This window comes from Peromyscus maniculatus, chromosome 11 (assembly GCF_049852395.1).
Source record: "Peromyscus maniculatus bairdii isolate BWxNUB_F1_BW_parent chromosome 11, HU_Pman_BW_mat_3.1, whole genome shotgun sequence".
Classification (NCBI taxonomy): Eukaryota; Metazoa; Chordata; class Mammalia; order Rodentia; family Cricetidae; genus Peromyscus; species Peromyscus maniculatus.
This window is the reverse complement of record NC_134862.1, coordinates 46,723,900-46,750,747: the sequence shown is the minus strand read 5'-3', so window position 1 is coordinate 46,750,747 and position 26,848 is coordinate 46,723,900. Positions and strand designations below refer to the sequence as shown.

General features: G+C 45.0%; 1 long non-coding RNA gene across 4 annotated transcripts in view; it reads right to left on the bottom strand.

The window, feature by feature from the left end:
• Positions 1–2,187: 2,187 nt before the first annotated feature.
• The window catches only part of LOC121821143 (uncharacterized), a 66,202-nt gene continuing 41,541 nt past the window's right edge, over positions 2,188–26,848 (bottom strand). The window contains exons 3-7 of one of the 4 annotated variants that reach the window (XR_013043295.1): positions 21,659–26,791; positions 21,301–21,384; positions 20,156–20,349; positions 19,916–20,063; positions 2,188–3,119 (exon numbers count right to left, since the gene is read on the bottom strand). This is a non-coding gene — a long non-coding RNA (uncharacterized LOC121821143). Of the gene's footprint in view, positions 3,120–16,983; positions 19,531–19,915; positions 20,064–20,155; positions 20,350–21,300; positions 21,385–21,658; positions 26,792–26,848 lie in introns of those variants that run through there. The other 3 variants (XR_013043294.1, XR_013043296.1, XR_006061828.2) reach the window with 3 other exon arrangements.

Sequence of the window (26,848 nt, the reverse complement as noted above, 5' to 3'; positions counted from 1 at the left end):
GGTGGCGCACGCCTTTAATCCCAGCACTCGGGAGGCAGAGCCAGGCGGATCTCTGTGAGTTTGAGGCCAGCCTGGGCTACCAAGTGAGTTCCAGGAGAGGCGCAAAGCTACACAGAGAAATCCTGTCTCGAAAAACCAAATATATATATATATATATATATATATATATATATATATATATATGGCCCCAAAAGACAAAAATTGCATGTTTTTTCTCATATTCAGGATCTAGATCTTTATATATTTATACACAGTAAGAGAGCAGGGGAGGAAGGAGCAGGTGTGGGAACAAGAAAGAGTAGTTGGTGACATGGTACACTCCTGTGAGGATGTCGTAAGGAAAGCTATACCTTTGTACACTGACTAAAAGCAATCCCCCCACCCCACCCCACCCCACCCCCCGTGAAGCCTTCCCTAACTCAAATTAGTAAATTAAACCCACATTTAACTCATCTCCGCCTCTCACCAGACCCTTTTGCATCTGTTGAATAGAGCATTGCTCCTGAAGTTACGATCTCAATCAATGGGAGGCTCTAGAACACAGATGTCACTATAATAACAAATATGGCATCTTAAGCACATTATTTTCCTGGTTTTTTTTTTTTAAGGCAACCTGAAATGAAACATAGCTAATAAGATGGCTCAGTGGGTAGTACTTGGAACACAAGTGTGAGAACCTGAGTCTGGATCCCAGAATCCATACAAGAGCTGGAAACGGTATGGTATTTCGGGAATTTCGGTGCACCTACATCCAGACGGGAGGCAGAAACAGAAGTATGCCTGGGAAGCTCATGGACCCGCCAGCCTGGTGTACTCAGTGGAAAACCGGGGACCCTGTCCCAAAGAAAATGGAAGTCAAAAACCATTGCCCCAGGTTCTCCTCTGGTCTCCACCCAGATGCCATGGCATAAATGTGCCCACAAGAAGACAAAATAAGTTTTTGCTTTGGGCCAGAGCGATGCCTCAGTGGTTAAGAGCATTTCCTGCTCTTCCAGAAGACCTGAGTTTAGTTCCCCACACCCAGGTCAGGTGGCTCATGAGCACTCGGAACTCCAGCTCCAGGGGATCTGATGTCTCTGGCTCTGTGGGCAGCTGCATTCACATATACATACCCACCCATATACTAACACTTAATTAAACAACAATAGCAATATTTATTTGTTTGTTTGGGTTTTTCAAGACAGAGTTTCTCTGTACAGCCTTGGCTGTCCTGGAACTCACTCTGTAGACCAGACTGGCCTCACACTCATAGAGATCTGCCTGCATCTGCCTCCCAAGTGCTGGGATTAAAATCATGCACCACCACCCAGCTAGCAATCGCAAGTTTTAAGAGTTTTCTCTTTAAAAATTAAGTTGTGGACATGCAGAGTTTTATATTATTAGCAGAAAGCCAGAGCATTTCCGTAGCCTGACCCTTGAATTTCTCTAAGGAATTCACAATAGATTCTGTGGTACACAAATGGGGGGGGGAGGTTGTTTTTCTCTTGCTTCTCTTAAAAATAATTCTTAGTATACAAAATAATGGGTTCCCTTAGGACATATTCAGGTATGTAAATCACAAATAGCTCATATATGTTCCCACTCATCCTTCACCAGCCTTCTCTCTCCCTACAAATAGTGTGTGTTCTATCATTATGTCATCTACATTATATATATATATGAATCTATGTTAGTCCCCAAAATTATATCACAGATCAAAATAGGTGACAATTTGTTTTTCTTCTCTCCTGTTACCCTCTGTGTCTCCTCCAGCCCCACTTTAGACCTCTTCCTCCCCTGTCACAGCCCCTTCTATTCTCATTTTCTCAGAGTAAGTCTAGACTCCCCACACGGGGTTTGTCTTCCTCAAGCCAGCTTATTGTCTTTAATGTGATGATCTCCGATTCTATGCATTTTCCTGAAAACATCAAAATTCCATCCTTTACAGGGGAACAAAACGCCTTTGTGTAAATGTACCACAATGTCTCTGTCCATTCGCCTCTTGATGGGCATCTAGGGTGATTCTATATTAGCTGTGTTAAATATTACATTTAATACTATGTAGTATTGTGCTTTAGTGAAATACTTTACGCTACATCATATTTGCTAATGCAAAAGTCCACGATAACAAAACTTCAACTCCATTACCAAAGCTCATGAGAGTCAGAAACACAACGGTACAGCTCCACTCACAAAGAAGACAAGTGATTTAATCCAGTTGACTCGTTTTTCATTTGCTTGTTTGAGGTTTTGTTTTCATTTGTTTTAGTTTGGTTTTTTTTTTGTTGTTTATTGTTGTTTGTTTTTGTTGTTGTTTTTGAGACAAGGCCTTACTCTGTTGCCCTGGCTGGCCTGGAACTCACTATGTATACCAGGCTGGCTTCAAACTCATAGAAATCCACCTCTGTTTCTGTGCACGCTCCCAAAATTGACAAATTTCAAAGTCAGCTTGTAGACTACTAAGATAGTGTCAATGCCATGTGCTGTGTTTGCAAAGGCTTAATTATGAACTATTTAGAAGAGTACAAGACAAAAACAAAACCTTTGGATAAAAAAATCTACACACACGCAAAAGAGAGGAAGGAAGGAAGGAAGGAAGGAAGAAGAAAGAAGAAAGAAAGAAAGAAAGAAAGAAAGAAAGAAAGAAAGAAAGAAAGAAAGAAAGAAAGAAAGAAAGAAAGAAAGAAAGAGAAAAAGAAAAAGAAAGAAAGAAAAAGAAAAAGAAAGACAGAAATATGATGGGGCATTCCTTTAATTTCAGCTCTTAGAAGGCAGAGGAAAGCAGTTCTCTGTGAGTTCATGACCAACCTACATAGTAAGCTCCAGCCCAGTCAGTACTATATAGTGAGACCTTATCTGAAAATGGAAGAAAAAAATGCTTCTGCATCTTCCCATGCTTTGGAAGCTAGCCTGCATGGAAGAAGCTCTCCAGTCATAACAGCCTGATTTCTCCATATCTTATGATCAAATGGTGTGGTATCTGGAGGGTAACCAAGAGAAATAGTGTGATGGCTATTCTTGGTTGTCAACTTGACTGTATCTGGAATGAACTCTAATCCAGAAATGGAGGGCCACTTGTGATCCGGATCTTGAGGCTGGAAGACACACCTTTCATCTGGGTCACGCCTTCTGCTGGAAGCCTGTATAAGGACAATGGAAGGAGAAAGGGTTGGTTCTTCTTCGGCTGCTTGCCCTTGACTGGCCAGCACATCCATTCCTTCACCGGCATTGGAGTCTACGTCTTCAGGATTCCAGCACACACAGAAGATCAACTGGGACACCCAGCCTCATCTCATGGGACTGAGCAGCTACTAGATTCTTGGACTTTCCATTCACAACTAGCCATTGTGGGACTGCAACCTGTAATTCATTCCAATAAATTCCCATACATACATACATACATATACAGACACACACAGAGAGAGAACTCTAATACATTTGGCAAAGTTGAATAAAAGAAAGTAAAAGGAGGGGACTGGAGAGATGGCTCAGTGGTTAAGAGCACTAGCTGCTCTTACAGAAGTCCTGAGTTCAAGTCCCAGCATCCACATCATGGCTCTCACAACTATCTATAAGTGTAGTCCCATGGGATCTGCTGCCCTCTTCTGATGTGCAAATGTACATACAGACAAAATACCCATTTACATAAAGTTCATAAATAAATAAGTCTTTGGGGCTGAAGAGATGGCTCAGAGGTTAAGAGCACTGACTACTACTCTTCCAGAAGGACCCAGGTTCAATTTCCAGCACCCACATAGCAGCTAAAAATTGTTTGTAACTTCAGTTCCAGGGAATCTAATGCTTCTTCTGACCTCCATGAGCTTCTGCAGGCACATGGTATAGGTGTACACACATACACTCAGAAACACACACATACACATAAAATTAAATATTTTTTTTTAAAAAGAAGAATGTTATAAAGGAGAAGAGGAGAAGAATAAGAGATTTAAGAAAAGAAAGATTGCTCATTAGATAAATGTAAATGTGATGCTCACATCATGAGCCCCCCAGGTATCACCAGGAGTCTAAGTTCATATGCAAAAGCAAAGAGCCTTTATTGCAAGCTCAAGCTTGGGTTCTCTGTCTATTCCAACACAGCGGTTGGGACAGGGAGAGCCCTGAGCTCAGTTATGGTGAGGTTTTTAAGGAGTGAAGAGGGGGAGGGGAGGGGAATTCTGGATTTAGATGGGACTGAACTCCTGACTGGGCAGGAGTGGGGCACAGATGTCTTGTCAAACAGGGGTTGGGGCTGGCGTTGCTGCCAGGAAATTGGCAACTTACATACAAGTGATGTAAGCGATCCTTAATGTTCTGGAGCATCTAGTACTTGTTTGTCTCAGTTCTGATTGGTCTCCCACTGGGTACAGTTTGTGGCTTTTCCTGGTTATTGTAAGGGTTGAGGCCTAGTCCGGGTACTGTTAGTCTGCAGCCTGTCATGGCTGCACTAATGGCTCACAAGTTAGGCCTCTTCAGTAAAAGAGAATAGAGCCAGGCAGTGGCGGCGCACACCTTTAATCCCAGCACTCAAGAGGCAGAGGCAGGCGGATCTCTGAGTTTGAGGCCAGCCTGGTTTACAGAGTGAGTTCCAGGACAGCCAAGGCTACACGGAGAAACCCTGTCTTGAAAAAACAAAAAATAAAATAAAATAAAGGGGGGATGGAATATGTAAGAATATACTACTGAAAGTAAAGTGAAAAATTGAAGGGAAAAACCACAGTATTGAAGTGGCTTCTTTCTGGTCCTCTGAATCCAGAGTCTTTTGTACGAAGCATCTGGTTCTTCTTGCCCCCAGGTGGGTCCTGCACTGGGTTATCATCCTGTTTCTCTGTGCTTTTCAACCGTCCCGTCATTCTCTGACTTTCTGATATTCTGCCACTTTCTCTTTCTGGGATAGTCTGTTCTATCTTCCTGACTCTTCAAATTCACCACAACACACAGCAGTGGCTTCTCATCCTCCATCTTTCCCAAAAGAACTAAAGCAGTTCCTTAATGTCATTTTCTCCAACCCTGTATTCTCAGATAAAACCCAAACTCAACTGCTCCCTCCCACCCTCTATCTCCACCCTCTCCCCACCCCACCCCCTCTCTCTCACCCTCTCCTTCTTTTTTTTTTTTTTTTTTTTTTTTTTGATTTTTCGAGACAGGGTTTCTCTGTGTAGCTTTGCGCCTTTCCTGGGACTCACTTGGTAGCCCAGGCTGGCCTCGAACTCACAGAGATCCGCCTGGCTCTGCCTCCCGAGTGCTGGGATTAAAGGCGTGCGCCACCACCGCCCGGCACACCCTCTCCTTCTTCTTGCCCTCCTTTCCTCTACATCTGGAGGGTAGAGCAAGTCAGTCCTTTTAGCCACTAGTTGCTAACTTCATATGAATGTTCTAAATTATCCATGACATCCTCCCTTCCAAAATCCAAGCTGCCTTGGAAGGCCAGCCTCTCCTTTTCCATCACTTCTGAGTACCTGTTGATACTGGCGTCTAGTTCACATGTTCTTATGTCTCACATCATTACAGACAACTCTCACAGTTCTATGGGAGCAGTTTAAAATAGTTAATACTAGTTGGAGTTTGGACCCCTTCTGTGTGCCAAGGACCATGATGATGCGTCTACCCATGAACTTCTCTGCTCCTCCCACCAAGCCCATAAGACATGTGCCACCTTCAATCCTGAGTTACAGGTGAGAAAGTGGACGTTTGGAAACTCAGATTGGCAGATGACAGGGCAATCCAGGCTACCCGACCACGGAGCCACACTTTACACCATCCCTTACGCTGTCTCTACATCAACCTCCCAGAATGAGCCTTCCTGCCATAACAGCTTCTTCAGCCACATCCAACAGCCTGGGACACTGAGAGCTGCTCACATTTGAAATCCTGATCTTCAACCCCCCCCCACACACACCCCCAACTTTCACCTGGTCCTGTTCTGAGCTCTCCTTCATGACCTCCACTCTAGAGCGTCCTCTGGTCCTTCTGTCTGTTATACTGAGATGCCCTTAACTTCTCTTTCCAGACCACTTAGCAGCCTACTAACCAGGATTTGAAACAAGGCACCCAGCCACATACATCCTCCATCATCCCATGCTCCCTGGGAGTCCCACTGGTTATCCATTGTAACCCTTTGCCCTTCCCTTCCTGTCCTGCCCAGACCTCAGAGCACCTTGCCCTCAGTATGGTCCCTTCGGGATGCTGTCCCAGCTGTCAGTGCTTCAGGCTGGGATCTCTGTCCCCATTTCTGTCCCTTGTTTTCCTCTCTCTTTCTAAAATCCTTATTTGACTCTTCCACCAACCCTTCAAGGCTATGTTCTTTCACTAGCTTCTCAGAATCTTAAATTGATTCTGCTATGAGCTATTTTAAGAGCATAAAAATGTTCAAAGTAAAATATGAAAACAAAATGAAAATGAGAACAAATTGTGAATCACATGCTTTGTCAGATCCTCTTTTTAAAAATGAATGATAAACACAGAATCCCCTTGGGTGAAATTCAGAAATCCCATTCTCAAGTCTCTTCCCAGGGATAAGTATGGTCTTGATTCTAGTGTTCATAATGCTAGTGCATATTTTCATAATGCATATGCAATTTTCATGCATGCTACATGTAATATAAAACTATATACTCATACAATGATTTTTCAGGGTTAAAAACTTCATGTTATAAGTTGTATGTATCATTCAATAACATTCTTTTTGGTCAAATTTCCAGCATTGTTCTAAGATTTATTTTTTCCTTACGTTTGAGTCTTTTGCCGGCATGTACACATGTGCATGTATACATGTGTACCACAAGGGTGCCTTGTGTCCATGGAGGCCAGAAGAGGCCACAAGATTTCCCGGAAATGGAGTTACAGGTGATTCTGAGAGCCACCTGGTTGCTGGGAACTGAAGCTGGGTCCTCTCTGTGAGAGCAGTAAGTGCTCTTAACCACCGGACTGTCTCTCCAGCCACTTCCGGCTTTATTCTTGAGAGATCTAAAACAATTGCTTCATTTCTCTTTCTGACAGACTTTTAAGCTATCCCAGGTATTTTGTAGCCACAGAGATGCTGCGGTGGGCATTCTGCTTCCTCTGTGTGTGTGCGCGCGCGCAGAGGAGAGTTTCTCTTCAAACTGCTTGAGCTCAGGACAGCTTTACACTCTAGGTTTTTGGTTTTGTTTTTTGCTTTTTTGTTTTGTTTTGGGCAGGAGTGTTGTTTGTTTGCTTGCTTGCTTGCTTGTTTTAGGAGACAAGGTTTCTCTGTGTAGCCCTGGCCATCCTGGAACTTGCTCTACAGACAAGGCTGACCTTGAACTCAGAGATTGCCTGCCTCTCTGCCTCCCGAATGCTGAGATTAAAGGTGTGCGCCAACACCCCCACCCACCCACCCACCCCCCACCACCACCCCCCCACCCCGCTACACTCTGGGGTTTTTTTTGTTTTTGGTTTTTTTTTGGGGGGGGGGGTTCGAGACAGGGTTTCTCTGTGTAGCTTTGCTCCTTTCCTGGAACTCACTTGGTAGTCCAGGCTGACCTGGAACTCATAGAGATCCGCCTGGCTCTGCCTCCCGAGTGCTGGGATTAAAGGCGTGCGCCAACACCTCCCGGCATTACACTCTGGTTTTTAAATGAGCATGCTGAACAATGTTTCCTTATGACATTTTTGTACAGGTATGTCACCTACTCCCCATCACCCTCTCTCGTTCCCCCTCCCCATGCCCGCTGGTCCCTTCCTTTTCCAAATAGTGTCCCTTCAATTTTCATATCATATTACATATTTTTTTCAAATCTGCATTCTGCATACGAGAGGAAACATTTGAGATTCGTCTTTCTGAGTCTAACCCATTTCTCTTAAGACGATAATCTTCATTTCTACCCATTTTCCTGCAAATAACATAATTTTGCTCTTTTTATGGAAGACCAAAACTCTGTTGTGTGTCTATTCCAAGTTTTCTTTATGCATTCCTCTGCTGATAGACATATAAGCTGATTCCATAACTTAGCTATTTTAGCTATTTTTGTTTGTTTGGTTGGTTTGGTTTTTTTTTTTTTTTTTTTGAGACAGGGTTTCTCTGTGTAGTTTTGGTGCCTGTCCTGGATCTCACTCTGTAGACCAGGCTGGCCTCAAACTCACAGAGATCCTCCTGGCTCTGCCCCCAAGTGCTGGGATTAAAGGCATGCGCCACTGCCGGCCCGGCTAACTTAGCTGTTTTGAATAGTGCCACAGTACACATTTATGTATAATTTCTCTGTGATGTGCAGACTCAGATTCCTTCAAGTATCCCCCGAAGGGTGGTATAGCTAGCTCACATGATGATGATTTTTTTAAGGAACCTTCAAACAGGTTTCCACAGCAGCTGTGCTGATTTACCTTCCCATCAGAAAGTGGGAGTATCTCCATCCACCCATCCATCCCCATCAGCTTGGTTGTTTCCTTGATTTCCATCTGACTAGAAGGAATGGAACCTGTCTGTACATCTATTTGCATTTCCCCAAAGAATGCTGAACATTTTTTTGTGTATTTATTGGCCATTTATGTGTCTTTCAAGAACTGTTAATTCAATTCATTGTCCCATTTGCTGATCAGATGTTTGTGTTTGTTTTTGTATTTGGGGTTTGGGTTCTGGAGTTCTTTATATATTGCACATATTAGTTTCCTGTCAGGTGTAGAGATGGGAAGGATTTTTTTTTTCCCAATCGGAATGCCATCTCTTCACTCTTTTGTCTCCTTTGCTGTGCAGAATCTTTTCAATTTATTCAATATCATTTGCCAATTCTTGCTACTATTTCCTAGGTTATTGGTGTTTTCAGAAAGTCCTGGTCTATGCATATATATTATATATATTTGGGTTTTTCCAGACAGGGTTTCTCCATGTAGTTTTGGAGCCTGTCCTGGATCTCGCTCTATAGACCAGGCTGGCCTCGAACTCACAGAGATCTGCCTGGCTCTGCCTCCCAAGTGCTGGGATTAAAGGTATGTGCCACTGCTGCCCGGCACATATACCTTTTCTTCAATGTAATGTGTGTGCACACATGCCATGGCGTGCATGCGGAGGTCAGGGGACAGCATGTGGGAGTTAGCTCTCTTCTTCCACTACGTGGGTCCTGGGAGAGAGGGAGAACTCAGGTCATAAGACACAGTGACAAACACATCTACCCACTGAGCCATCGTATCAGCCCCGAGCCTGTGGCTTGCAGTGTTTTGCCTTCAGAGTCTTCTGTTTCAGGGTTTTAGGTGTTATTTCAAGATCTTTGATCCGTGTTCAGTTCATTCTTATACAGAGTGTGAGAAAGGGACTCTAGTTTCACTCCTCTAAGCAAATACATGTAGGTTTTCCACCACCGTTTGTGCACCATTGAAGGGGATGTCTTTCACCAGTGTGTATTTTTGACAGTTTTATACTTTTTAAAAACACTAAGGACCACCAGGCAGTGGTTGCATACACCTTTAATTCCAGCACTTGGGAGGCAAAGGTGAGTGGATCTCTGTGAGTCCGAGGCTAGCCTGGTCTACAGACTGAGTTCCAGGACAGCCAGGACTACACAGAGAAAACCTGTCTCGGGGGGGAAAAAACATCACTAAGGCCGAGGCTGGGGGTGCAGGTCAGTGGTGGAGCACACCCCTCATCTTCAAGGCCCTAGGTGGTATGCCCAGCACTGTAAACAAGCCAACAACACCAAAATTACCTCGGGACAGCAAAGAACACGCACTCGATAATAAACAGAAATATTTACAAATAAAAATCTCCAGAATGCAACGCATTGACCATCACAGCCTTGAGTCACATTCCACACTGAAATCTCTGGAAAACCCACTGTACCTGGGAGAAAAAGAGGATGGACGTCAGCTGCATTCCCAGTGCTGCTGTGGAGAGTTGTGACCTCACAAACCAGTCCTCCTGGGCCCCTGGAAGTCTGGATGACATTCTAAGAGCAGGTATTCAAGGAATTGGAAAGCTCTCGGATCCCTGAGTTAATGTGTAAAAGTGTTTCTGCCAAACTTGTAGGAATTAATGACACCTTATTCGAATGTCCGTTTTCCTGTTTCTAAGGTGTGTGTGTGTGTGTGTGTGTGTGTGTGTGTGTGTGTGTGTGTGTGTGTGTGTGTTGCTGGGCATTGAACCCAGAGCCTTTCCCACATATTGGGCATATACACTTACTCAGGTACACTCACATACACATGAAGTTAATCAAAGAAGTAAGTAAGTAAATGCATTTAAAGAGAAATTCTGAGAAAAAAACAGATAGATTAAAAGAAAGTCATTTTCAGGAAAGAAAAATATAGTCAGTGGAATAAAAAATTTGGTGGTCAGTTTAAAGGACAGATCAGCCATGGAGAAGAAAAAGGTGTGGATAGGACAATACTTAAAAAAAACAATGCAGGGGTTGGCGGCGGCGGCGGCAGCAGCGGCGGCGGCGGCACACGCCTTTAATCCCAGCACTCGGAAGGCAGAGCCAGGCGAATCTCTGTGAGTTCGAGGCCAGCCTGGGCTACCAAGTGAGTTCCATCCAGGAAAGGCGCAAAGCTACACAGAGAAACCCTGTCTCGAAAAAACAAAAAACAAACAAACAAAAAAAAAAAGATTGTAAGGGGCCAGGCATGGTGGTGCACACCATCAATCAGTCCTAGCACTTGGGAGGCAGAGACAGGCAGATCTCTGAGTTCAAGGCCAGCCTGATCTACAAAGTGAGTTTTATGACAGCCAGAGCTACACAGAGAAACCCTGTCTCGAAAAATTAAAAAAAAAAAAAAAAAGATTTTAAGGGTTGGACTTACTGGCACACGTTTTTAATGCCAGCACTTAGGAAGCAGAGGTACAAAGTCTTGTGAATTCAGGGCCAACCTAGTCTACATAGTGAGTTCCAGCTAGTCAGGGGTATACAGTGATATATAATCTATTAGTCTAAAAATAAGTAAATAAATAAAACTGAGAAAGCCAGGAATTCATACCTATAAACTTAGTACTCAGGAAGCTGAGGCAGGGGGATTGCCATAGGTTCAAGGCCAGCCTGGCTATACAGCAAGACTCCATCTCAAAAGAGCAAACCAGGGATCTGAAGAGATGGCTCATCAGTTAAGAGCATTCACTGCTCTCTTTCAGAGGTTTTAAGTTTGCTTCCCAACATCGTATTGGGCAGTTCACAACTGCCTCTAACTCCAGCTCCAGGGGATCCAGTGCCCTCTTCCAGCCTCCGTGGGCGCCAGGAACATATGCCCACATATCCAGACATACACACTGTACTGGCTAGTTTTATGTCAACTTGACACAGGCTAGAGTCATCAGCAAGCAGGGAGCCTCAATTGAGAAAATGTCTCCATAAGATCAGGCCATAGCCGGATGCGGTGGTGCTCACCTATAGTCCCAGCACTCGGGAGGCAGTGGCAGGCAGATCTCCGAGTTTGAGGCCAGCCTGGTCTACAGAATGAGTTCTAGAACAGGCAGGGCTACACAGAGAAACCCTGTTATGGTGATATTTTATTTGTACTGAAATGTTATTTTAATTTTATGTTAATAAATAAAGTTGCCCTGGGGTCAGAGCTATTAGAGCCATAGCAAGAGCGTGGTGGTTAGAAGAGCTAGGTAGATTTCTGTGTGTTCAGGGATACAGCCAGTATTGGAGACATACGCCTTTAAGACCTGGAGGGCGGTACTTACAGGCAGTGATGAGGCAGTCATGTGGTTGGGTTTACAACCAATGAGAAGGCAGAACAGAAAGACTATTTAAACACAGACAAACAGGAAGTAGCTCTCTCTCTCGGGGAAGCTAGGAGCACTGCAGGAGGTAAGATTTTATCTCTGAGCTCTGACCTCTCGGCTTTCTCTTTTACATTGGCTCTGTGTTTCTTATTTTAATAAGACGATTGGTTACATCTACACCCTGTCTCAAAAGAAAGAAAAAAAAATTATCTGGCTGTAGGGCATTTTCTTAATTAGTTATTGATGTGATAGGGAACAGCCCATTGTGGGTGGCACCATCCTTGGGCTGGTGGTCCTGGGTTCTACAAGAAAGCAAGATGAGCAATCAGTGAGGAGCAAACCAGTAAGCAGCACCTCTGTATGGCCTCTGCATCAGCTCCTGCCTCCAGGTTCCTACCCTGCTTGAGTTCCTGACTTCCTTTGATGATGAACTATGACGTGGAAGTGTAATCTGAATAAACCTTTCCTCCCCAGCTTGCTTGGGTCATGGTGTTTCATCGAAGCAATAGAACCCCTAACCAAGACAACACACATACATAAATAAAAATAAGTCTTAAAAAAGGGGAGTGGAAACAATAAACAACAACAAAAACAGATTTTTTTAGAAGCTGGAGATACGGCTCAAAGGTATATAATTACCTAACATGCATGAGGTCCTGGGTTTGATCTCCACTGCAACAATAATAATAATAAATTTTGAACCCCAAACCCATATTGATACAAAGTTTTATTTAAAACACTGAGAGACCTGTAGATGTAACCAATCGTCTTTTTAAAATAAGAAACACAGAGCCAATGTAAAAGAGAAAGCCGAGAGGTCAGAGCTCAGAGATAAAATCTTACCTCCTGCAGTGCTCCTAGCTTCCCCGAGAGAGGGAGCTACTTCCTGTGTCTCTGTTTAAATAATCTTTCTGTTCTGCCTTCTCATTGGTTGTAAACCCAACCACATGACTGCCTCATCACTGCCTGTAAGTACCGCCCTCCAGGTCTTAAAGGCGTATGTCTCCAATACTGGCTGTATCCCTGAACACACAGAAATCTACCTAGCTCTTCTAACCACCACGCTCTTACTATGGCTCTAATAGCTCTGACCCCAGGGCAACTTTATTTATTAACATAAAATTAAAATCGCATTTCAGTACAAATAAAATATCACCATAGAGACCCTGTCCGGGGGAAAAAATAAAAATAAAAAAATCCCATGTTGGTATAAACAAAAATGAGTGCTGAGCCCTAAAGAAGACATTTACCCTAGCCCTCTAAGGCTTGAGAAACATCGTGGAAAAAAGGACAGAAAGTATCTAAGAGCTGGACAGTAGGAGAGGGTGGCACAAGGTTCTCCTAGACATCACACAGCCCTAATCGTCATGACCTCACAGAAGCTACAGCTGCCTGCACTGAGCCTACCCTGGGTCTGTCAGCAGTCAACCATGGACTGGGGAGGACTCCGTGGGGTCCTACCTCACCTCCTACCCAATAATTGGCTACCTATGGATTCTGGGGAAAGGGAGTCGTTATTTTCCATTGTATCCCCTTGAGGGACTGAGGTCCAATGGCAGTTCCAAACCTATGGTCCCACAGGCGGGTGATAAAACAAAACAGAAGGACATGAATGTGGGAAAGGGAGTAGTAGGGGCTTGACATGGGTGTGAGAGGAATAAGAGAGGGTTCGGGGACGGGGGTAACCACAATCCTAAAAAACAGTATGAACGCAGGAGTGGAGGGGAATGTTGGATTCCCTGAGAAGAAGATATGAAAGAAGAAAGAAAGAAAGAAAGGAAGGAAGGAAGGAAGGAAGGAAGGAAGGAAGGAAGGAAGGAAGGAAGGAAGGAAGGAAGAAGGGAGGGAGGGAGGGAGGGAGGGAGGGAGGGAGGGAGGAAGGAAGGAAGGAAGGAAGGAAGGAAGGAAGGAAGGAAGGAAGGAAGGAAGGAAGGAAGGAAGGAAGGAAGGAAAGAAAGAGGGGGCATACCTCCAGTATCTGTGATGGATTTCCAGAGAGGACTGACTAAAAGGGGTGAAGACCACCCCACAGACTGGGAGCCCAGATGGAATTTAGGAGCAGAAGGGAGGGAGCCCATACAGGACAAGATTTCCACTTCCTCTGCACCCAGGCCTAAGTTGATCTGCTCTATGCTGCCATACTTCGCCTACCCTGATAGACTGAGCCCTTCCCAGGAACCAAAATCAATCCTTCCTTCTTTTAAGTTGTCTTGTTGGGTATTTCATCATCGAATGTGAACAGTAGCCTATACAACACTCTTAAAGCCTTGCAAAGGCCCTGGCCCCATAGTAAATAATTCTGCTGACTCACTGACAAAAACTGTTATTTTTGCAACTTAAGAAAATATGATCTCTTGTGCATCTTCTAGAACTAACATCTACGATCATGCATCTTCCATCGAGGGTCAACATCATTTCACCTAGAACTATCAGGCAAAGTGCGTTTATTCCTTCCCTGTCCGCAAGCTCACATAACAGGCACTCAGTAATGTGGACATCACTCCACACAGCCCCACGCCAATGCCACCTCCAGTCTTAGTCTTTTTTTTTTTTAGAAAGCACAGGGATGAGTGTACATTATCATCTCTTAGAGCAAATGGCACTCAGCTTGACCAAGTTTAATGTCCATATAAACATCAGAAATGCTACAAATTGAGGCATATAGGAGGAAGCCGCTCTTGTCTCTCCTTCAGGCTCTGTCTGCCATCTGAATCCTCCAGCCCCACTGCCAAGCTCCGTCAGACCACTTTCTTTCTAGAAAGCTCATTCCCGGCGAAATACTTGAATCAGAACTAATTACAGCAGTAACTGAAATGGTCCCGGGGATGCGCGCACTGCACAACAAGGGTACTTTTCCCGGATCACTTAGCCGTGCTGTGCCGGGTCTGTTAATGTGCTCTGCCCGGCTTCACTGCAGACATGCTTCAGCAAATGTAAGTCTGCAGTTAAAGTAATAGAGGGCCAAAGGAGCCCGGAGAAATGAAGAGTCAAATTCATCTCCTTGGAAATATGTTTGAAAACAATCCCACTAATGGGAATAAGGGATCGAAGAGGTTCATTTCGGGGAGGATGGCAAAGCTCAAGCCGGGTCAGTTTTGCGGTTTGTCCTCACTCACTCATTGGCTTTCTGCTGCCTCCATCTTACCTCAGTATTCCCAGGGAACCAGAAGCAGCTCAGAGCAAAATGGTGTGCTGGGGGCTGTGACATGCAAGCTCCCTTGGCACACAGCACCCAATGGAGCGGGATGACGGACAAGGCTTGACTTCTTTTTAACCCCATGGTAAACACAGGGCTCTTACTCTCCGGGGAGAAAATGAAATGGAAAAAAAAAAAAAAAAAAAAAGGAGAAGAGGGAGGAGGAGGAGCAGAAGCAGAAGAAGGAGAAAAATTCGCCCAGTAAGGTACTGTCAAAGTCTAAAAGTCATCAGCTTCCAGCTAATTGCAATATATAATATATATCATTAAAGAAGAAAACAAAAGGCTAAGCACAGCGTCTGAAGACAGGTGTGCAGCATGGCAGTCAATACTACTTTGGACCACAAATCAGAACAGCGCTGCATGTATATAGTGGTGGTGGGCGGCGGCGGCGGCGGCGGCGGCGGCGGCGGCGGCGGCGGCGGCGGCGGCGGCGGCGGCGGCGGCGGCGGCGGCGGCGGCGCACGCCTTTAATCCCAGCAACTGGGAGGCAGAGAAAGGAGGACCTCTGAGTTCGAGGCCAGCCTGGTCTACAGAGCAAGTTCCAGGACAGCCTGGGCTACACAGAGAAACCCTGTGGGGGGGGTGGGGGGAAGAACTCCAAATTCAGGATAAGATTTACCACTGAAAGGGAATTTAGAAATGTAGTAGTTTTAAACCCATCTTGCTGTCAGATGCAGGTGGAAAACTTTTAGGGGATGGGGTAAACGCAGGTAGAACTAAAAACCCCCAGTGCTGGAACCTGGAAATTCAAATTTCAAAATACTCAAGACCTTATGAGGATCAGTTAGGCTTAGGAACCACCATTCTGTTTACCCTCTGTTACAGTAACCATAGATCATGCATAAATTCCTACTGTGGGGCTGGAGAGCTGGCTCAGCAGTTAAGAGCAATTATTGCTCTTGCAGAGGACCTGCATTCAGTCCCCAGTAACTGCATGGCAGCCCACATCTGTAGACAGCAGGCATGCACACAGTACATGCAGGCAAAACCCCCATACACACAACATAAAATAACTCCAAAAAAAATGTTCTACTGTGGACAGACACAACGTATACAGTCCCTGTCCCATAGAGCTACCCTTAAACTATCGCTGGAGGTAGGTGTCTTAGTTACTTTTTCATTGCTGTGACGAAAGACTACGACCAAGGCAACTTATTAAAGAAAATGTTTTATTTGGGGCTCACAGTTCCAGAGGGTCAGGGTCCAAGACCATGGTGGGGGGGCACAGCAGCAGCCAGGCAAGCATGACTCTGGAGTAGAAGCTGAGAGCTTACATCCTGATCCACAAAACAGGAAGCAAAAAGAGAACACTAAGAAAGGCCTGGGTCCTTTAAAACCTCAGTGGTACATTTCTCCAACAAGGCCATACTTCCTAATCCTTCCCAGACAGTTACACCAGTTGGGGGCCAAGTATTCAAATAGATGAGACTACTGAAGCCACTCACATTCAAACCATCATAGTAGAGAACTTATGACAAGCTCCTGTCTCTAGATGCTTAGTATATTATATTATATTATATTATATTATATTATATTATATTATATTATATTATATTATATTATATACTATATTATACTATACTATATATATTATATATTATATATTATATTATATATATTATATATATTATATATATTATATTATATTATATTAGTATACTTGTATATTTTATATATTATTTTATATTATCATCCAGTACAGCCTTGGTGGACATCATTAAGAGCCCAAGTATTGCTGCAGAAAATCCTTCCTACTGTTCGCAGGATGTCCCTTGGGATCTTTGCAGCTTGAACCACACCCTCCTCAGGCCGGCAACACAGCAAAGCAACATGGCAAACTCCATGCTGAGCAAGGAGAACCTCAGTCTGTCAGATGATACATGCACGAATGTCTACACACATATGCACGCCTGGCACCCACAAAGGCCAGAAGAGGGCATCAGGTCCCCTGGGACTCTAGTTACAGATGGTTATGAACAACTATGTGGGTGCTGGGAACTGAACCCGGGTCCTCTGGGAGAGCAGCCAGTGCTCTCAACCTCTGAGCCATCTCTCCAGCCCCGACAATTTAGATCTTAGTTAGCTTTGGTTTTCACTATAGGAAATGGATGGTTATAATGAACCTTGTTGCATGAATCTTAAAAGTTCTTATTAATAAAATCAAACCCGAGGCGAGTTATTGGGGTCCATGCTGGTAGATCAGAGAGACAGAACAAGCCACAGCTATCTCACCTCGCCGGATCCTCAGCTGGTCTTGTCTCCTCAGACTGGAGGCCTCTGAGTCCTCATCCGGAATGGGTCTCAGCTGAACTGCTGCTCGAAAGCCTGAAGCTTAACCAGCCACATGCTTAACCAGCCACATGCTGAACCAGCCAAACGCTTCTAGTTTCTGGTCCTCACGCCTTATATATCTTTCTGCTTTCTACCACCACTCCCTGGGATTAAAGGCTGGCTTTCTAGGATTAAAGGAGTGTGTCACCATGCTTGGCTTTTTCCAATGTGGCCTTGAACTCACAGAGATCCAGAGGGATTTCTACCTCTGGAATGCTAGGATTAAAGGTGTGAGTGCCACCATTTTCTAGCCTTTGTATCTAGTGGCTGTCTGTTCTCTGACCCCAGATAAGTTTATTAGAGTACACAATATTTTGGGGAACACAATACCACCACAGAACCTAGCAGAAGAAACTGTTTCTCATAGACAGAAAATGGGTTTGATTGCTCTTGGAAACCTTTTCCTCCAGCTGGGTTGCCTCGTCCAGCCTTGATGTGAGGGTCTGTGCCTGGTCTTATTGTAACTTGTTATGCCATATTTGGTTGATATCCCTGGGGAGGCCTGCTCTTTTCTGATGGGAAATGGAGGCTCAGTGGATCTCGGGGAGAGGGGAGGTGTAGGGAGAGTGGGAGGAAAGAAGGGAGGGTGGGAGGAAAGAAGGGAGGGGAAACTGCAGTCGGGATGTATTGTATGAAAGAAGAATAAATAAAAAGAAAAGAAAAAAGTGGGCTTGAGTGGATGGGTTCAAAGTGACTTTGTAAGGCAGGACCTAGGACATGGAAGAACATATAAGGGATTAGTTAATATTGGGACTTCTCAGGCTAGTTTGTGTAAGGATGGGGGGGTCTTTATTATCTTGCCAGTGATGTTGGTCTGCCTAAAAAACTTGGCTGTTCTCTCGAACCCTGATTTCTCAGAAAGTCAGATTAACCATATTGCATGATAAAAGGGAGCGTGAGCAGGATTGGCTCCATTTTGATTTTGAGTCTTGTCTTTTGGGGGACGTTATAGAGCAGTTACAATAAGACCAGGCACAGACGCTCACATCAAGGCTGGACGAGCGACTCAGCTGGAGGAAAAGGTTCCCAAGAGCAGTCAAGCCCATTTTCTGTCTATGAGAATCTATTTTTTCGGCTAGGTTCATTACAACCATCCATTTTTATATGGCCTGGGTTTGTGCGTGGTGGCAAATGCCTGCAGTCTCAGCCCTTGGGAGACAAGGGCAAAAGGACTCCAAGTTCAAGACTGTGTCAAACAAATAAAGGTCTCCTTAATGACTTGACAATTCTTGTGAAATTACTATGATCAAGTTTCACCAGCTGCTGTTAATTACCTTGAAATCCTTTTCTTTCTCTTCCTTCCTTCCTTCCTTCCTTTCTTTCTTTCATGTTTTTTGAGACTAGGTTTCTCTGTGTAGCCTTGACTGTCCTGGAACTCACTCTGTAGACCAGGCTGGCATCGAAGTCACAGAGATCCACCTGCCTCTGCCTCCCCAGTACTGGGATTAAAGACATGCGTCACCACTGCCCGGTTTGAAATCCTTTTCTAAGGCCAGGCCTCCAGACAGATACACACACACACACACACACACACACACACACACACACACACGGCTCTTCCTACCTCCAACCATTCCATGGGGGTTGCAAGTTGTGGTTTACGCTAATGGGCCCTGCTAAAGGGTTAAGAGACCTAACGTACTGTGCGCCTACGTTTTCACAAGCAGCAAGGTTCAGCTGTTTCGAATCCACAAACCAGGCACAGTGTTGCAGGTCTAGAATCACAGCCCTTGGGAAGCTGAAGTCAGGGAAGAGTTACAAGATGAGACTGTCTCAAAAATAAATAAATTTTAAAAAATAAGTAAATATAGCTTCAAGTAATTCCATTACTACTGCTTGCTTCCAGAGTTTCTAGCAACCACCACTTGGACTTTAATCAAAATGTTTCACTTTCTAACTGATTGTCCCTCGGAGAAAATTTACCGATTGGGCAGTTTGTCAGAGAATGAAGGGAAATAAGACAGCCCCTGACCCTATCACAGTATCGCTCCAGGAAACATTGGCAGCCTGAAGACATAGCTAATCCCCTTATAAATAGTTGTTCTTCTAAATTGCCAGAAAATTGAGAGGATTAAAACACAATAGAGCTATAAAAGTTAGTGCCTCCACAATAAATGTCAGCTACAGTTCGCTCATGATTAACTTCTTCTCAGTCACGTACATTACATTATGTCATCGGATCTAAGCCACAGAAGACATGAGAGAGAAGGGGACAGAAGAGTCGCCACAGATCAAAAACTGAACTTCACGTACAGAAACACGGATATTTAAGGGACTTCAAAATCATTTGGTCATTTCTCAGCCTAGACAACATCTTAGAAAGCTCTGGGCTGGGACAGGAAGAAGTAACTGCAGCCTGAAAATCGAAAGGAGACAGACAGGTGAAACGCAAGTCAGCTGGTTGTGACAAGGAGACCAAAGAGCAGAACTAAGCAGACACAGTCAGGGGCTCAGGAACAGGATGCTGCTGACGAGAATCTGACTTCTGATGGAGTTGAAAGTCTCATCATCCCTGGATCACCAAGCCCACCCATCATCCCTGGACCACCAAGCCCATTCATCATCACTGGATTACCAAGCCCACCCATCATCACTGGATCACCAAGCCCACCCATCATCACTGGATCACCAAGCCCACCCATCATCCCTGGATTGCCAAGCCCACACCCATCATCACTGGACCACCAAGTCCACCCACCATCACTGGACCACCAAGCCCACCTCTGAAGGACCCACTTTACCTGGACCCGCACTGCTCTCTGTTGTGGTTGACTGTGACTTGTGTGCAATAAATAAATCGCTGGGTCACATCTCACGTTGCAGTTTTCCAGGCCGCTTGGTGGATCCGCAGCATCATCAGAGGAAGCAGCTACCGAGAACATGTGAACCCTGAAGTGGAACTTGGAGTTTGAGGTGCAATCTCTAACTTACTTGCTGGCTGATAAAAGGTTGTTTAATCTCCTGAACCTTCATTTCCCTACCTGTGAAATATGGGTGGTGACAGCTCCTTCCATTAGCAGGGAGATTAATGAGAGCCAACATGGAGTGCGTCTGTCGCACAACAGTTCCGATTCTAGATTCCTCCTCACATCCACCCTTTTTCAATGTGAAAGAGCTCCATGAGGCGTAGGGGTGTTCCTGGCTCCTCTCACCCGGTTTCTGTAAACATTTTTGTCTGTGAGATGTTAGAGAAGCTCATTACAAAGTGCTTGCCTGAGTGTTCCTTCTCTTGTTCTCTGCGAACCACAGTAGCTGCAGCCTGGACTAGCCCACTGTAAGATAAAAGGAGCCAGGCAGGGAGGGGTACTCCCATGGGGGTGGGGCCTGGGGCATGGGAGTGGGGTGGGGGGTGGCAGATGGTTCCTCAGATAAAGTCACTCTCTGATTAGACTGATGCCCTGAGTTCCAGCCCCAGAACAATGGATTCCTGCAAGTTGTCCTCTGACCTGCACACACACACAAACACACACACACACACACACACACACACACACACACAAACCAAATATGTGGAATTTTTTTAAATTAAAATGAGTAGAATTATTAAAGTTGTGGTGCATTAGGGCACGCTTACATTTCTAACAGGTAGAGAGTATCCAGTCTCATCTCACCACGCGCCAGTGAGCATGCGGTAGAGAGAGATGGTAAAAGTAAGGTACGCAGCTTGTGGCTATTAAACCTCTTCTGAGAAATGGGGTGAGCTTGCCAAGTGTGTTGAGTGGACAACTAAATCTGCAGGCTGGTGGAGTGAGGGTAAGCACTGGCCATACGGCTGTGGTGATGGAGAGAGATAATGGGCGCTTTCTCTAGCCTTCAACTTTACTGGGACGCCAGGATGACATAAAGCGGCGTTCATCCTCTCAGAGCCGGTCAGCAAAATCCAAAGACAGAATCACTGTCCCATAACACCCACAGCCCGGATGGACCAAGGCATTCCCAATACAGAGGAACTCACAAACTCCACATTTCTTTATCTAGTGACGATTGTCAGGACCATTTCGGGAGATGGAAGTCCATCAAAGAGCCTTAGTTACCCAGATTTCCTGAATGTCCTGGTCACATCGAGGTCTACTCAAATTTCCTGCCGGATAAGGACCGAAAAGGAAAGTGCTCACCAGTACAGTACCTGACAGAGCATCAAGAAGACGGGCGTGTTTGTCCTCTGGGTCAAGGAAAAGGACGGAGCAGTGCAATGTAGAGACACCAAGTGCTGTGGAAAAAAGATCAGCCAACCTGAGCTACAACTTTGGGAGGTCAGGCCAGCCAGCCCGAGGCCACCCAACGTGGGGATCAACTCTCTCTTTCCTCCATTCTCCAGCAGGTGCCGCCCCCTGACCAAACCCAGCCATGAACCAGGTGGCAGAGAGTGCCTGGAAACAACATCCTGGGCCCTGGAGTGGGGTGGATGAGTAGCAGGATGAAGGGTGAATCTGCGGGGCAAATGGAAAGAATCCAAGAGTAGTGGAAGTCGGAACCCGGCTCACCTCTCAGCATTTCACCAATGATCCCCTAGATAAAGCCACACGCTTCAGTTCCCCATCCAGCGGTTCTGATGTAAAAATGGGGAAGTATGTTAATGCCAGCAGGAAGCATAAGCTCTTTGTTCCCCCAACACACAAGCACCCCAAATTGTTAATTGCACTTAAATGCCCCTGAGCTATTTATTTTCATCCTATAGAGAATGCTGCGGTTGAGTGGTGACATTTTTTTTTTTTAAAGAGGATAATTAAAGGGCTCAGTTTTTCCCCTTTTAAAAACCAGGTGAGCAATGTACTTACTCTGAGCAATGACAGGGTTTGGGCTGCTTTTGAGCCCTGGCAATATTGATCAGTTAGAAATATTCGGACACTTGCATCTCCTGAATGAGCTTACTGTAGCCATTCTCCCGTGGCAGCCGGGAGAGCGTCGGCATTTTTTGTTATCGTGATAAATTACCCTCCCTGGTAGGTCACTCTTTTTTACCCAAAGTCACAATTTGCTCCTTCTTTAGGTCACAACCTGATTTTTCAGGGTGACAGATTTATTGCTTGCTTTGTACTCTCAAAACACAAATCGCCAACACTGCTCAAAATACAGTCCTGCCACGCGATAGCCCGGGATCGTCGTCACAGTGTGGACGAAACACGGGCTTCGTGGGTTCTTTCCACGCTGCCCTGGTTCCAAGAGGGAAGGATGGAGCTGGTGTGAGCCACATTGCCAGTTCAAGCAACTGATGAGCAACTGCTTGTTGGCAGCATCTCAGAGGAGCCTTTCTTCTTTGGAGGATGCTCCAAACAGCAGCGCAAAGAGCTCCTCTGACTTCCCAGCAAGACAGATGCACGTGGACTCACGTGATGAGCAATCTGCTCCAGATAAGAAGACGTGCATTTAACTTCGAACGATGTCCCACTTGCCTGCACAGTCTGCCAGGTGGCCTCATCTTCTGCCCTGCCTCTCGGCCAGCCAACACCGTTCCCTTCAGAGTGGAGTTCCCACCTAGACAGGCTCCTCTCCCATCACTGGCCTCATGCCACAAATGGAAACAGGAAAGTCGAGATAGCATTCTACACTGTTGTAAATGGCATTCCACAGCAAGTTCTACCGCATCATACGGGCAGACAGGCCAGAAGTCGGGGGGCTCAGATGCTAGAACCAGTCTGCCTGCAAATTCCTACCTCTGCAGCTTCTCTGCTTTGCTATCCCACTCTGTGCCTGGTAGCAGGTAGGAGGCAGGATAGCTGTGAGCTCAAAGCAAGCTTTGTGTGCATTGCAAGGTTCCCACCCATCAAGGCTACAGAGTGAGACCCTGTCTCAAAACATAAAAAAGTAAAAATAAAAATAAATTAATAGAAGGGCACAAGATGGCTCAGAGAGTAAAGGTACTGGACACCAGGGAGTTAAAGAAGAGACCTGACCACATAACAGATTTTCTTCTGACCTCCGCATGTGCCAGCCATGGCACACACATGTGCACGCACACACGTACTAAATACATAAAGAAATGAAACATGTTCAAACAAAATATAAATAAATGAAACAAAATTAGGTAAGTAGAAATAATTATGGACAGGGGCTGGAGAGATGGTTCGGTGGTTAAGAACACTGACTGTTCTTCCAGAGGACCTGGGTTCTATTCCCAGCACCCACATGGTAGTTCATAACTGTGGTGATATATTTGTAATCTAAGAAATAAAGCTTGCCTGAAGATCAGAGGACCGAGTCAGCCACAGAGTTAGCCAGGGAGGTCAGGCACACACCTTTAATCCTAACACTTTCGAGGCAGAGGCAGAGATCTGTCTAGATTTCTGTGAGTTCAAGGCCACACTGGGCTACACGAGATTAATTCAATCTAAAAGAGGAACAGCCAGGCAGTGGTGGCACACACCTTTAATCCCAGCACTAGGAAGGTTGAGACAGGAAGTGATATGGCTGGGCAGAGAAAGGAATATAAGGCAGGAGGAGACAGGAACTCCCTCTCTGGCAGACGCTCTTACAGGCTGAGGAGTGGGTGAGGTAAGAGGTGGTGGCTGTGGCTTGCTCTGCTCCTCTGATCTTTCAGCTTTCACCCTGATATCTGGCTCTGGGTTTTTATTAAAACCGATTAGGGCACTGGAGGGATGGCTCAGAGGTTAAGATCACTGACTGCTCTTCCAGAGGACCCGGTTTCAATTCCCAACATCCTCATGGCAGCTCACAACTGTCTGTAACTCTAAGATCTGACACCCTCACACAGACATACATGCAGGGAAAACACCAGTGCACATACAATAAAGATAAATAAATCATATAAAAGAAAAAAAAAGACTGATTAGGATTCATGCAACACAGAACTGTCTATAACTCCAGTTCTAGGGCTTCTGACATCCTCACACAGACATACAGCAGGTAAAACACCAAGGAACACAAAATAAGAATAAATAGATTAAAAAATAAAAAATTAAACAATTTTTTTAATTATGGACTATACTTTTTGAGGTTATAGGCTTTATGTTAGGTTATTTTAAATGTTTTAATCTGATGTTGGTAATGAGTGTTCTCTTATAATTTTTAATTTGCATTTCCTAACATTATGACAGTTGCTGTTAGTCTCTCTGTCTCTCTCTCTCTCTGATTTTAGTTGTGTTTTGGTTGTTTGATTTGGGAAGGATCTCACTATTTAGCCCAGGCTGGCCTCAAACTTAGAATCTTCCAGTCTCCTCTCCCTAAGAGCTGGGATTGCAGGAATATGCCAGTACATTATGAGTCTTTTTGCTATTCATTTGTTAATATTACCTATATACATGGACTAGTCATGAGTTATTTATGTGTTACAAATGTATTTTCCCAGTTTATTCCTTCTTGTTCACTCACTTTATGATATAAACCTATAGTATAAGTTTTCAAAAGTAAATCTGGTCAGTCGTGCACGCCTTTAATCCCAGCACTTGGGAGGCAGAACCAGGCGGATCTCTGTGAGTTCGAGGCCAGCCTGGTCTATAGAGTGAGTTACAAAAACAACAACAAAAAAAAAACCATAGTAAATAAATAAATCCCTATATATTTAAAAGCTGACACACAAATAATTGAAGTAATCTCTCTCTCTCTCTCTCTCTCTCTCTCTCTCTCTCTCTCTCTCTCTCTCTCACACACACACACACACACACACACACACACACACACACACACAAACTGGTGGCTAATCTTCATAAAATGATTGCCTAATATTTCCCTGGGCTTTGTATTGTTATTGAATCAAACTAGACTGAATATCTTGAACAACCTGGCCTTGTAACTGGTAATCATCGATAATATACTCAGAGATGCAGAGAAAGGTAAGCATAGCGCTTGCCGTTATCAGGCTTAACCCAGCTGTGGTGGAGGAGAGCACATTAACAGAGATCTAAGGCTCTAAGGGAGCACTGAGGTAGTCAGTGGAACTAATCATATAGGCCACATTAACCATGACAGCAAGTTGTTACAAAGTTCATCTCCTGCTGTATTCATGGGGATTCTTGAAAAATTGGGAGGGAGCAGGATTCAGCAGAGGCAAAGCCCTTGCCCAGTCTATATATAAGGCCCTAAGTTAGACCCATCCACCCCCTGAATTCACCCTCTCCCCACTCAGCATGAGGGGTGGGGGTAAGGCATTGAAAAGTCACTGGACAGGTGTGTGCTGCTGGAACTGAGTCCGAGAAGGGGAGAGGGAGGGTGATGGGGCTCCAGGAACCCCCCCCCTCTCACCCTCCCCACACCGTCAGTGAAGGCTTCACAGGAGCAGATTGGGCAACTGGATCCTGTAAAAACCTCATTACCTCATTTCTACAGAAAAATACGGTTTCTTTGAAAGAGCCTCTTCAGGTTCTCAAGGCTCTTTCTGTAAAAATTCTTAATGATAAACGCAAGTTGGCTGTGTTTATTTTCATTCTTCATTGTTTCATGAACCAAATATGGCCTCTGTGGATTCTAAATATTTAACCTTAAGGTTTCATTTCAAATCAAATCATCTTCGGTCATTAGTTCAATATCAACCATCAGAGAACAATGAATTTCATGAAACACAACTCAATCTGGACATTAAAAAAAAAACATTTTATTGGCTGGGATTGGTGGCTCACACCTGTAATTCCCTGCATCCAAAAGACCGAGGCAGGAGGGTTGCTACAAATTGGGGGTTAGCCTAGGATACCTAGTGAGTTCCTGAGCTACACAGCAAAATCCTGTTGCAAACAAAAGCCAACAGCTGGTGGAGGAGCACCCACCTCTGATGGCAGCCATTGGAGAGTAAGGTGGAGGAGCGCCTACCTCTGATGCCAGCCGTCTGAGAAGCTAAGGTGGAGGATCATCTGAGGCTAGGATTTCGTGACCAGTCTGGGTGACAGAGCAAGACTGTACCTCACACAGAAGTAGGGAGAAGTAGAGGGGAAATAAGGAAGGAGAGAAGGAAGAAATATATTCCTCAGTCCCCTGTACAACACACACACACACACACACACACACACAGCCGACCAAAATTTATTCCAAAATTATTTTTTATTTTGTTTTGCTGTTTTTTTGTGTTTGTCTTATGTTTTTCGTTTCTGTTTTGATTCATTGTAAGACAGAGTCTTACTATGTAACCCAGGCAAGCCTGGAACTCGCCATCCTGCCCTACTTCAATTACAAGCAAGTGCTCCAGTTACAGGTCAGGGGCACTACGCCCAGCTCAGAGTAAGTTGGCTGCCCCGCCCTCCATGGCAGGAATGGAACCCAGAGCCTTAGACATTCTAAGCAAGTATGCTACCACTGAGCTACAAACCCAGCCACCAAAGTTCTTGTGAGAAACCACAATAACAATCATGGGGGGGGGGGGGGTACTTAAATTCGTCTTTAGAGGATGTGTCTGTACCTCAGTTGGCGGAGTGCTTGCCTACCATGCACATCAGTGGGGGTTTGATCACCTGCACCTCATAAAAGCAGCAGGACACACCTATAATCTCATCACTCGGGAGGTAGACACAGGAGGACAAGAACTCGAGGTGGCCAGGCGGTGGTGGCGCACGTCTTTAATCCCAGCACTCAGGAGGCAGAGGCAGGAGGATCTCTGTGAGTTCCAGGCCAGGCTGGTCTGCAGATTGAGTTCCAGGACGGCCAGGATTACAGAGGGACGCTGCCTTGAAAAACTAAAACAAACAAACAAAGAATTCAGTGTATATCCTCAGTTACACATCATGCTCTCT